At 41.1% G+C, this 12,392-nt stretch overlaps 1 protein-coding gene across 2 annotated transcripts in view; it reads right to left on the bottom strand.

Annotated features, from left to right (window-relative positions):
- The window catches only part of LOC139923413 (focal adhesion kinase 1-like), a 76,198-nt gene extending 65,994 nt beyond the window's left edge, over positions 1-10,204 (bottom strand). For both annotated transcript variants that reach the window (XM_078287180.1, XM_078287178.1), the window contains exon 1: positions 10,065-10,204. The gene's annotated coding sequence lies outside the window, so the exon portion shown is untranslated. The remainder of the gene's footprint in view (positions 1-10,064) is intronic.
- Between the last annotated feature and the right edge of the window lie 2,188 nt (positions 10,205-12,392).

A 12,392-nucleotide genomic window follows, 5' to 3' on the forward strand; every position in this document is an offset into this window, starting at 1 on the left:
CTTTGGTGCTAAAGGAAAAAGCTCCGGCGACAAATTGATTCCCTACGCAGGAGAAACACTGAATACCGATTCATCCAGGAATGACAACATAATAACAAAACATCAGCAGTTTGCAGTGGCTGAAGTTAGGAGCACTGAGCAGGTGTAGACTGCTGATTCTGACCCTGCCTTTGTTTCCATTTCCCTCTTCCTCTCTCTGTTTACTAAACCCCTGCTCTTCAAGAAGGTATTAAGAGAATGTTTGAGTGACATGGCAACAGCCAAACCCCACCTGTTTGTGTGTGTGTGTATCCAGTCAACTGTGCGATTACATTCACAGTGCTGCTTAGGACACCTTGTTCAACTGACAGACAAATAGGGGTTTTAGTACTTGGCAAAACCAACTGCCCAATCACACTGATTACAAACCCTACTTGACTGACAAGAGTCAATCTCCAATCGCATTGAGCACATCTAGGGGGGTTAGGCTATATGTTTACCAGGACAGACCATCCAGTGAGTCTGCAGCAGCTCTGACGAATCAGGAGGTTTTAATATGGGCTACATTCCAAACAGCTAGAGCAAGGCAGGAATCATGAGTCGGCAGAATATCGCTGCTCTGTCATGCTGTAATAGCTTCAACCACTGGCCTCATTCACCTCTAAAGTCTGTCTCATAACCTCAGTCACATTTCATCTCCTCTCTTTCCCTTCTTTCCTGTCATTCTTTTTTGCATTATCATGCAAAACTATATAAGAATTAGCAATATGAAATGTCCAACATTCTAAAGATAAGCTGACACCAGTTACTTAGCAACAACCATGGAGCAGGACTGGGGTGCTAATATGGCTGCCAAGACAACGGCCAAACTGTCTTACACAGACAAAGACTGCCATATAAAGATAACTGTGTAGGTTATGAAGTTATTATTTAGGTTATTACTTTGACTCCTATATTTCACTTGGACGGATTCACTCCTGCTCAGGGTGTGTTCTGCCAATTCACATAATTTCCCCTAATCACATAATCCAATTTGTTCCTGGCAGCATTTTGTCCAAAACCTTGGCTACAAGCAGCATTATTCTCTCTCTCACTCTCTCTCTCTGACACTTGTTACACTAGTGATGAAGGTAATTTTTGTGCAAGATTGGCAATGCTTCCAGCAAGAGGCAACAGAGAAGGTCACTGCAGTGTTTTCCATACATAGGCTCAGCTGTGACGCACTGCCACAATATCAGCACGGGGCCCGCCACAAAATACAAAGTTGGTCAATGTATAGAAACTGATCTAAATCGATCTCTAACGCTGCGCTTAAGAGGTGCACATCACTTTATTGTCTGTCACTGTTACTTGTAAACAACACACATGCCTTTTTTCCTCATCTGCTTATATGAGACAGACATCACCTGCTAGACGGACAAGGGCGCAGTCTGACTTGAAAAGATGTGTCCAGTGTGGAGAGTCTGACGAAAACCTGACATCGACTTGACAACGGAGACAAAGGTAATTGTTAACTAAACTGAGGTAGATGCGAAACATGCAGAATAAACCTAACAGGAGAAGCCCTAAACCCTACCAGTTGAAATTAATTAATGTCAGGAGTAGCTACAACAACATCCGTTATTATCACAATGGAAAGGGAATGCACTGAAACGAACAAACAAACAAGTAAATAAATTGTCCAAACAAAGGATGTGGTCCATGTGACAAGTAGACACCCTTATGAAGGCAGCTTTGTCTACTAAAACATTTTATTTATTCATTCTTTATTTAACCTTTATTTAACTACACCGGCCAGTTTAGAACATACTCCCATTTCCAATGGCCTGGCAAGTGACAAAAACATTACTGCATGATGTTCAATACATCTGTAAATCTGAGCTGTGAATGTTGTGCAATGTCTTTTCGAGTACATTTTCTGCCCTCTTGCTCCCCCCGTGCATCTGCCTTTAGTTTAGACATTTTTATTCAAATGTCCCACAATACAGCAAGCAAAAGTATTAAAATAAGCACATCACTACACTTACATATTTTGTTAACAAGATGGGCCTTTTCACACATGGTTTCAAACTAGCCAAAGAGGTATTTTTCCAGTGTCAACAGAAATGACCTGGCTTTATATCCAACTTTAATCTTTCACATCCACAGATAATGACTCCAAACTAGAGTCTGTTATTATAAACACTACTAAAACATCTCTCACTAGAGCCGTTTGATACATTTTTCACATGGGTACACACTGCACAGAGCTTCTCCCTCCTACTCTCTCGCTTTTTTTTTTTTCCTCTCGCGCTCGCAGCCTTTTCTTTCTGTCTCCCACTCAGAGTAGAAAACTATTGCCTCTGGCTGTAAACCACAGAAGCTATGCTACAGTTGACACTATGCTGCTAATGGAATTGCACAACTCCATTCTGACACCAAGACAACAACAACACAATCTTCTGAGGATCCTCTGAACTGATCAGCCTTTCAGAATAAGGGAAAGGAATAGAATAGAATAGAATAGAATAGAGGACATAATGGAATAGAGCGGAACAGAACAGAGTAGAATATAAGAGAGGGGGATAGAGCTACCATGTCCGCAGCAGCTAGAGCATTAATAAAGTAGCTGTCCTGTGAGTGGCAGCTACTTATGAGAGTGGAGTTGTAGTAATGGGAGTACTGCAGAGAGACAGAGGGACAGGCAGAGGAAGGTCCGATACACACTAGCAAAAAAATGCTGCTTTTCACATCTGGCTTTGACAAGACCTCTAAAGAAGAGAGACGTCTCTTGAAGTCAGTTTTCCAGAATCAACTAATGCTTGTCTACTCTCAACAACTATGTGAATATTCAGCCAACAAAAATAATGAATGAATCATTCATAATTGCCTAACTGGTAGAAAATGTGGTTATCTGTTGGCTCTATGTAAATACCACATTAGCATCATGCTCTCCAACTGAAATCACTTCAAAATTGCATTTATTTATGCATTTATTATTTATGCATTAGATGCACTTCCTATTCAACCCAATTGTCAACAGTTAGGAACGAGAAGTCACGCTGTACAGCATTTAAAGCCATATCAATTCTGCTTTGTTTTGTTTATTTATTTGTATGTTTGCCAGAAGGACAAGCATCTATGTGTGCTGATGTTGGTAAGACACTGTAGGATTTTCATAATTTCATGTTGAACTGTGTATTTCTCAGCATTAAGCGATATAAATCCTTTATAGTTAAAGTGTATAACATCCCTCAAGTGTGCATGCTGACAACTGTATAGCCCGTTAGCTCTCAATTTTGATAAAGCCCTGATTCAACTAAAAATATTTTTATACAACATAATATTGGAGTAATCAAACTAAATAAATCAATGCGATCAAGTAAATGCCGCATGTTAATTTGTTAGCATGAATGATGAAATCGTGCTTAATGGACTACCACCATAATTACAATCAATGTACAATAAATATCTCCTCACCTAGACAAATGTTTGATACATCAAAATAATATATTACATCATTAAAGCCATAAAGATTTAAAAATACAAACTCCAAGTAAAACATTTAGAAAATTCATAGAATTCTAAATATAATAGCCTATGTAACGCTACGCTATTCAAAGCGGGTTTCCTCATACTCATTTTATGCTTGCCAGAAGGAAAACATCTAGCCTACATCTGCGTTTGTCGCTAAGAGACTGTAATATTTTCAAGGGTCCTTGTTGAGCTGCGCATGTCTGAAAGGCCTGTGGTAGTAAGCTGATTTTTTTCTGTGGCAATTTAAAAAGAACACGGATCTGCAATCAAATCGTATTTGGGTTATGTTTACAGGGAATATCACTTGTTTTCACTGTAGAAATATACATATTTACCCACTGCTTTGACTTGTGTTCCACATATATCAGCTAGAAAAGATGTATGCTTGTGTCAGTGAAAGTTATGGCTGTACTGAGAGAGCCTGAGATTGTATTGTAGGCAGCTAAGATAGCAGAAGTCTTCAGCAGCCCTGTTAGTCTCTGGCAACCGATCTGAGTTCAATTGTAACGTTTCAACTTGTCAAAATGTAGTGCTGATTTTCCACTCAAAGTTGCCAATGCAATGAGTATTGTGTTGTGTTAAGCGATCTATCTGGAGTGTATTGTCTCTCTGTCAGGCTGACAGTCAGCTGAGGTGAATTCCTGCCTCTCTTATCACTGGTGCCGTGGTGGAAGAGATTCAGCTGCTGACATGTTTCTTAAGTGACTGGCAATGATGTAGTCCAAATCATTTTATAGTGCCAACCTAATTATAGACTAGGTAATATGTCAGGTATAGGGCATTTGTTTTGTGTTTATTGAAAAATGTGTATGATTTCCTGAATAGTAGGCTACCTCAACTCTGATTTTGGACTTCATTTTTCATATTTTTTTCAGCTGTTTTCAGAGGGAAGATTAGTTTGTCCATGTAAACGATGTAGCTAATAAGATAGCCTAATTGAATCAGATCAATCACTTGATGCTAAAAATAATTGTCAGCTGGCCATCACTACTTCATCACTACTTCATTTGATGTTGAGCACACAAGTTGTTACACATCAATGCTGTTCTCACATTACCCATTTCATTGGAAGAGTAATTACTTTCTGGTTTTACATGAAGTCAATGGTTTTACCAGACAAGACTACTGTGTGCACCCCCCCCCCCCCCCCTTTCTATTCCCCCTATCCCCCCCTCTCTCTTTCTGTCTCTCACTCCCTTCCTAAAAATCCACACAGATTTACAGTTTCAGTTTTCAAACTGACAGTGTTTTACACAAACAAGCCTTTTTAACAAGGCGTTTTATGGCTCTGTCTCAGTGTGCAGTGCACCGCACCACAGTTAACATTCAGACATTCTCAAATATATTAATCCAAACCTCCGCATCTCCTGCAGAACCCTTGCATGTCCCAAAACTCTTTCAGGAACTGAGAAAAAAAAACTTTTTTCCTGTGGACACCCACATATTGGTTTAGGTTTTGCAATACGTTTTCAGACGTATGAATTGCTTTCAACATATTCTACATAGCCTACATAAGAGTGTCAGTTGTTAAAACAAAAGAACCAATGACATGATTGTGGATACACAGTTTTTGTGAGGCTTTCAAACTGAAAGGTTTCCCAGGTCATGATAAATCAGAACGAGGGACAAAAGGCCATCATCCAAACAACAGTGACACAACACTTCACAGCTGGAGCTGCCCAGCCCTGGATTAATATATCTGAACCGAGTTTCAAAGCACTTCAGGTGCACTTGACTTTTCGCCAAACAACCTCTTGAGTAAACATTACTCAAAAGCAAAAATGAATCCAGTGCTGCTCATGTTTTTATTTGACTGCTACTTTGCTCTGGTCTGGCTGCTGCTGTCATTTGACATGAAATATCTACTTCTCCACCATTTTCAGATACATTTCTACAATAATGCAATCAGTGAGTGAGATATAATGTGCAAAAATATCTGGTGGACATGCCTTACTCACATTCAGAAACACTGTGATACAAGGAGGTTGGTCAGTAGTGGGAAGTCCAATGGACAGTGTCAGCCAACATAAACTCACGTAGAAGGTAAATGCATTCGCAATATATACCACTGTAGTGGGGCTACTGAAAGATATTTAAAAGACCACCTAAAAGGAAACTAGAAAAAAATGAAAGCTTGACTTTGAAAAGTTATATTATAATCACAGTACCCGGCAAAACAATATATCAATCAGTATGATAGTTTGCCTCATGCAGCCATAGTGTATGTTGACTCAGGGAAAGTTAAGCAAAACAGTGAGCTATGGATGCAAATAGGGAATGACTGGCAACACCACAACAGGAGCAGATGTTCAGTCTTCACTTTCACTGGTCAGCCTGAATAGCCTGGTGCTGCACTGTCCCAAAACATCACAGCCCACATCATGCTTGTGGCCCCACCAAACAAGCTACAACAGTGTTTTCCAAATTTTGGGTCAAGACACAAAGGTGGGTCAAAATGAGATTAAAAAATTGGGTCACTAACATATTTTGGCGAAGTTACAAAGTTACATTTGCCATGTTATTTTTAAAAAAGACACATCAAGTAAGCTGATTAAAGTACTGGATGCTGGTCGGTCAAATTTGTTGGATTAGCCTATACACCGTAATTTCTGTTGTAAATGTAGGTGCCCAGAACAATTTTGTAGGGCACAAAAATATTTTTTAATTCATTATTCCAGTGAACTGTTCATTAGATACATCAGGTCTGATTCTGCTGATGTCATGGAGCCTATTTCCACTGAACATGAAAATCCCAATGCAGACAGAAGATGTATCAAGTGGGACAACAACAAATAGGGCAACAGCAGTTGAACACAGGCACACATTTGCTCAAGAATGAGTTTGCTTATCTCTTCTCTTCTCAACTCATGTCTCTCCTGAAATGTAAATGTAAATGCGTCATGTAGCTTATAAAAATCTGTTTGGTAGTATGAGCTGTATCTGCCATGTATTCTGCTATTAGCTATACTGGCTCTGACACAACCCATCAGGTATCTGAGCTATAGCTATCACTCAGATACCAGAAAACATGGCCCGGGGCACAGGATGGGTGTTGGAGGTAGAACTGTCCCGGAATTCAATACAGTGCAATAAAGCAACCACAACTGAGACGAGACACGAGACAACATAGTTTAACTAAGATCATAAGAGAGAGTAATTTTGTTTTCATACATCCTTTATAGATGAAGGGGCTATGTGTCATTTCACATACCACTATTAGACAGACAGACAGACACACACTCACTCACTCACTCACACACAACGTATTCGTTTCCATTGGTCTGAGCACCATCTGTATTCTACTATCAAGCACAGACTCATGTGTGGGCCCGTTAAAAAAAGCTAAAGCTGGATTCATGGTTGAATGTTCTGGTTCTTCATAAGAAAATGAAAACACACAAACTGTTCACCACTTAGAAGATTTGAATTTCAGTTAAAGTATCAATTGCCAGACTTTTTCTTATTTGTTTTTTGACTTGTTCACTAGCACACTCTGTCCTCGGTTGTCAATTGTAGGCCCAAGTGTAGGCCTGCTGTGGACAAGAAAAGTGACATTTGATAGCTGTAGGCTGTGGTTTTGTTTGGCTGCATTTACATGGGAACAGATATCTGATTTTTAACCCTCTGTGGCAAAGGTCCGACCGTGTCATGACTGCCTGAAAAGGGGAAGATCAGATTCCATGTGGTTTCTCTCTGTTCAGAAAGCAATGAGAAGATCAGATGTGGGCCACAAGCACAGTTCAAAATCAGACCTTTTGTGCCTGTGTGAATATAGTCTTTGAGGCACAGGATGAGTTTGAGGCGTGATTGGTCAGGGCACACAGAACCTCAAAACAACGCTGAAAGGCCAACAAATTCTATCCTCCTCTCACCGGCTGTCAAACTGATGCCTGTGGATAAGTAGGTTGTTAAATTACAGCTGAGATTTTTTTGTCCTTCGTTGCCATAGTCAGTGTGCCTATCTATGAAGTGTGACAGCATTTCGGTGGAACTAGCAATAGTAGAGACAGTAATTGTCACAGTCAGAATAGCCGTGACAGTAATAGTAGCAATAGTAGCAGCAGCAGTAATAACAGTAGTAATAGCAGTGGTTGCTGTATCCCACCTTTAAAAAATGTATCAACCGTGGCACAGAAACAAAACATGGCAGGTAGAGCAAGTCAAAAAAACATTCCACAAATAGACAAGCAGCACACAGTCACACTATGCGGCATGGAAGCAAGACTAGCGAGTGAGATCCAAAAACTTTCAGTGTAATAGATATAAACAAACACTTCATTTTTCAGACATTTATTCAATTGTCAATTCTGTTGTCTGAGCCCGACCATCCAAGCTACCAAAGGAAAACAGAGCAGGCTGACGCTGTATCAGAGACTTCTGCTTCTTTGTTTGTGCTCCACACTCTACCTGTCTGTGAGGTTTTCACATGCAAGTGCTTGTACAGCGGTGAGCAGCGCAAATTCCTTTCCAACCCTCAGCCCGCCAGACCCTCTCTACCTCTGTAGCACAGAACACCCATACACCAATCCAGTCACAGCTGAACACTTTCACCAAGCTATCAATGAGACTACACACATACCTCCGTTGGTGCAGCCCAGGAAATCCCAGAACTGCATGTCGGCAGTCGGTACACAGAGGTTTAAACCTCTGCTTAAACACAGACGGCTGTACACGTTCCTTTTCTGCCTCTCCACTTCCTAGTTGTATGCTGTCACAGCTATAGGAGAGGGAAAACACCCTCCCACTGACCCTCTCTGACTGACACACCTGGGGGCCGAGTCCCATTTCAAAACAGCTGCTCCCTTCTCTCCTCCTAACCTCTCCTTTCTCCTCCACTTCCCATCTCTTCTCCCCGCCCCTCCTGTTTCATCCACTCCTCTCTTTCTCTCATATTTATCTTCCCCTAACTTGAAAGCAGACAGGTGTAACCAGGATTCCAGCTAACATCCTCCATGTTGCTTTCCTCATCCCTGCCTCTTCAGATCAGTGGAGGTGATGGAGAGGAGGCAAGGAGAACAGACAGGTGAAGGTAAGAAGAAGAGACAGGGAAACAAGGCGACTGTGGAGTAAAGCCTCTAGGTCTTCTCCAAGCGCTCCAGTTCATCTCTTGCACACCTAAATGGTGCACAATTTGGGATTTCTATTAAAAAATGTACTTGAGATGAGAAAGCTTCTTTGTGGAAAAATACCTGAATATTGTTATAAAAGAGAGATACTTTCAAAAATCTATTGGTATGCTAGGTTTTTATATCCGACCGCAATCCTATGTACAACACCACAAAAAGGCATGACTATAACACTGACTATAAATCCAATCTAGCAAATATGAACTAGATTTCCAATAATAGTTAAACTGAAAAAGGCTTGCGTCAGTCTACTTTTAATTCAAACAGTTCAGGAATTAATTATGTTGATAATTCAATCAAAAAAGCTGCCAATAGCTAACCTTTTCAGCAATAGTTGGAAATGGGTGATCATTAGCAAATGAAAAAGTCATATTTTTAGCTGACTGAATGGAAAGTCATTTGACACCAACCCTGACAAAGTTGTAGAGTTATAGCACAGTAGCCCTGCGCAATACTTGGAATTAGGTTCTCAGCTGGTTTTGCATTAGGCACTAAATTTGCCCTTGTCTATTAAAGCTGTCACCAAATATTCAAAGTTGCTCCAGAATATCCGAGTCCACACTCTGGGGTCCTGACCCACCAGTTGAGAACCACTGCTGCCAGTATGACCTGGATGTCTGGCAGGGATGTGATCAGGACAACACTCACATAAAAGCAGGAAACAACGTGGGGAAAGGCAAGAAATCAGGAATGTCCATGAGACATGAAAGGGGAGCTATGAGTCCAAAACCACTGAAACCCCGAAGAAAAAACTGACAAATCACATCCATGGTGCCGCTGGGCACTAGGCTGTGCGCTATGATGTTTAGCACAGTATTTCAGCGTTACAATTAACACATATTAGTGTATAATCCTACTGAGTACGCTAAACGCATAATTTGTAGTCCTAAAGCTAGGCCTCCTTCGAAATATTAATACATTTCAATGGGCCTACTACAACAGCAACTGTACAATATTTTGGTTGACAAGGTAGCAGGCAACCCAAACATTTGAGAGGCATAAGTAAGGAATGATCGCCTTTGTTTCAAAATCGTTGCTTGCAACACTAAGTTAAGTCTTTTGGCTTATCGTTGACATTATTTCAACAAAACACAGATGTTTTGCTACAGCGTTGCTGTGCAGGAGAGAAATCCTCCTTGGCTTGGACCTTTGCACCTAACTAGGCGTTAGAGAGAGGGACAGGGGTGGTTTCGGCCACTGCACCACTGTCTGTTAGGAATACAAATTACTTCACGTTGTCAAAATGACCCGTTTGTCGTATTATGTAGTCCCCGATATCACCTCATAAGCTTGATATCAACTCCAAAAACACACCCCGTGTATTGCAACGGTGTTACCCCCATTGTCTGTGTCTGTTACCCCCCTGATGCTAAGCTAGCTCAGCTAACGGTGGGCTATTCCCACTCAATCCGCCCCCAAGTATGATCAACGTTCAATACTCACCCTCTTTAGCTCCGTAGACCAGCCGCACCTACTCTCGGTAACCGGCCACCTTTTCCAACCAGCGCGTTTTTTTTATGTAATGTATAATCCCGTTAATATCAGAATGGGTTATGTGACTGTATTCGTCCGTTTGGGGTTCCCTCTCCCAGTCTGTTTTTGTCCACAACAGCGCCGTGCCCGGTTGTCGGTGTCCAGGCAGTGACGCTAGCTGTTAGCTGGAACGTTACATCCAGTCAACGCTGCTGCTGGAGCTGGAGCTGCTGCTGCTGGAGCCTGAGGTTTTCCAATATGGCTGAAGCTGGCAGGGCAGACAGGCAGGGGGAGAGGGGTCCACAGCGGCGCCCTACGTGTCCACTACCACAGGGGTCCCCAAATGTTTTCATGTCGGATCCCCATTTGATAAGACTGTGTTGCAAGGAACCCCCGATCCGAGATTTGTCTTGTTAGATATGTCTATGGCTTGGTGTAGAATTATGTACAGGGATGTAGTGGAGGGTAAATGCAGGCTCAGTTTACCCACCTTGGCGGAATAGAGTTTACCCACCGTTTAATGCTAAGGTGTATCCTTATGTAAAAAATATTTTTTACATTAATTCAATTAGGATCAAATTGATGTGAGATATACGAATATAGAGTCTTTTAAGGGAGGAACCATACATCAACATCACATCACACATCACTGATTATGTAACTGACCATTCTGTAGGGATATAACAGCAGTGGGGGGCAGTCACATACAGTCATCCTTAAACATTCCCTCTTTGTGCAAACATCTATTATAGTGAATAGAAAAGTACCCATAAATCCCACCCTAATGAAAAATCCCAAATCTGCACTGAAGCAGATGGAAAATTGTGCAATTTAACATTTTTATGACATGGCCCATTGCACCAAAACACAGTGAAATGACTGGGGAACAGAAGATTGTCTATGTAAGATTAATCCAACCCACAGATGTCTGATGTTTGAATTCAATTTTAGAATTTCAGTTAGGCTATGCATAATTCATCATAGTATTATAATGTAAGCTAAACAAAAGACGCCTTGAAATTTTGAAGTCACACACACACACACACACACACACACATAAACAGACACACAGACACACACGTAACCAAATTTTTGTGACTGTGATGCTGACTGCCATGATCCTATCTTGGATCTGTGTGTTCCCACTGTCTCACAGACACAGTCCCAAACAATCTATCCACTGACGGCCTACACACACAGACCCACCTACACACACATCATGCATGCAGCCATGCACACACACACACACACACACACACACACACACGCACACTTGGCAGTCTCCCATCTTGGCAGCTAAGAGGATAAACAGATTACTTTTTGTTTCAAATTATCTTTTTGTATAACTGCATCATTAAATAGTTCACAGAGAAAGGTGGGGGAGAAAGGAATTAAAACCCACAACATCAGGAGTACAGAGTAATGATATGATAAACCAAAATGAACCACAGTGTAAAAGGATTAATGTGTCAATGGTATCTGCAAATTGCATACAGTGGTGACATGATTTGTATAGTAGAATGTCAGAAATAACAAAAGCTTTTGATAAATCTAGAAATATTCCAAGAGCTTATTATTGTTTAGAGCAGGGTGGATTTTATCACCTTTTTTTTTTTTTCTAAATCCATACTGATAATCATACAGAATGAAATGAGCATTCAGATGCTTCAAAATTCTGTTGTACACCAACTTTTCTAAATTCTTTGGAAAAAAATGGAGGTGCAGAGATAAAGAGAACTGTGAAAGGATTTTTGGTCATCAGATTTAAAAAGGGGAACTTTACTTTTGCAGTTTTGAGGGCATTTGGAATGATTAAGCTTGAGAGTCTGTTACTCAGTGGTTTGATAACAGACAAAGCTTGCAGCGGTAGTGGAATAAAAACAGACAATTTGCCCATCGCTTAATACTGAAAGGGTTTTGTCTCTCCCCAAACCCACGCCTTTGACTGAAGCTATCTGTGGTGGCAGTATCTGAACGCCCGTAGCCTACTGGTTAGAGATGAGAATTTGCAACTTGGTTTGAATCCCTGCTGGGAGAAAATTTGGCAGGGAGAGTAAGGGAGACATGCTTTCCCTCCCTCGACCATTGAGGTGCCACTAAGCAAGGCATAAGCCGACCCATGTTGCGCCTGCATTCCAGTTTGAACATATAAAAAAGGTGTCAGTTTGATTTCGTGCCCTGTACTGTCGATTTTATTTGGCAAGCCATCTAAACAAATGTTCACAACAGTGTGTATGACAGGTACTGTGCGTAGGGATGGAGGAAAAAAACAGGGATTTAAAACAAAAGCGTCACGAC

Source organism: Centroberyx gerrardi, chromosome 12, assembly GCF_048128805.1.
Source record: "Centroberyx gerrardi isolate f3 chromosome 12, fCenGer3.hap1.cur.20231027, whole genome shotgun sequence".
NCBI lineage: Eukaryota > Metazoa > Chordata > Actinopteri > Beryciformes > Berycidae > Centroberyx > Centroberyx gerrardi.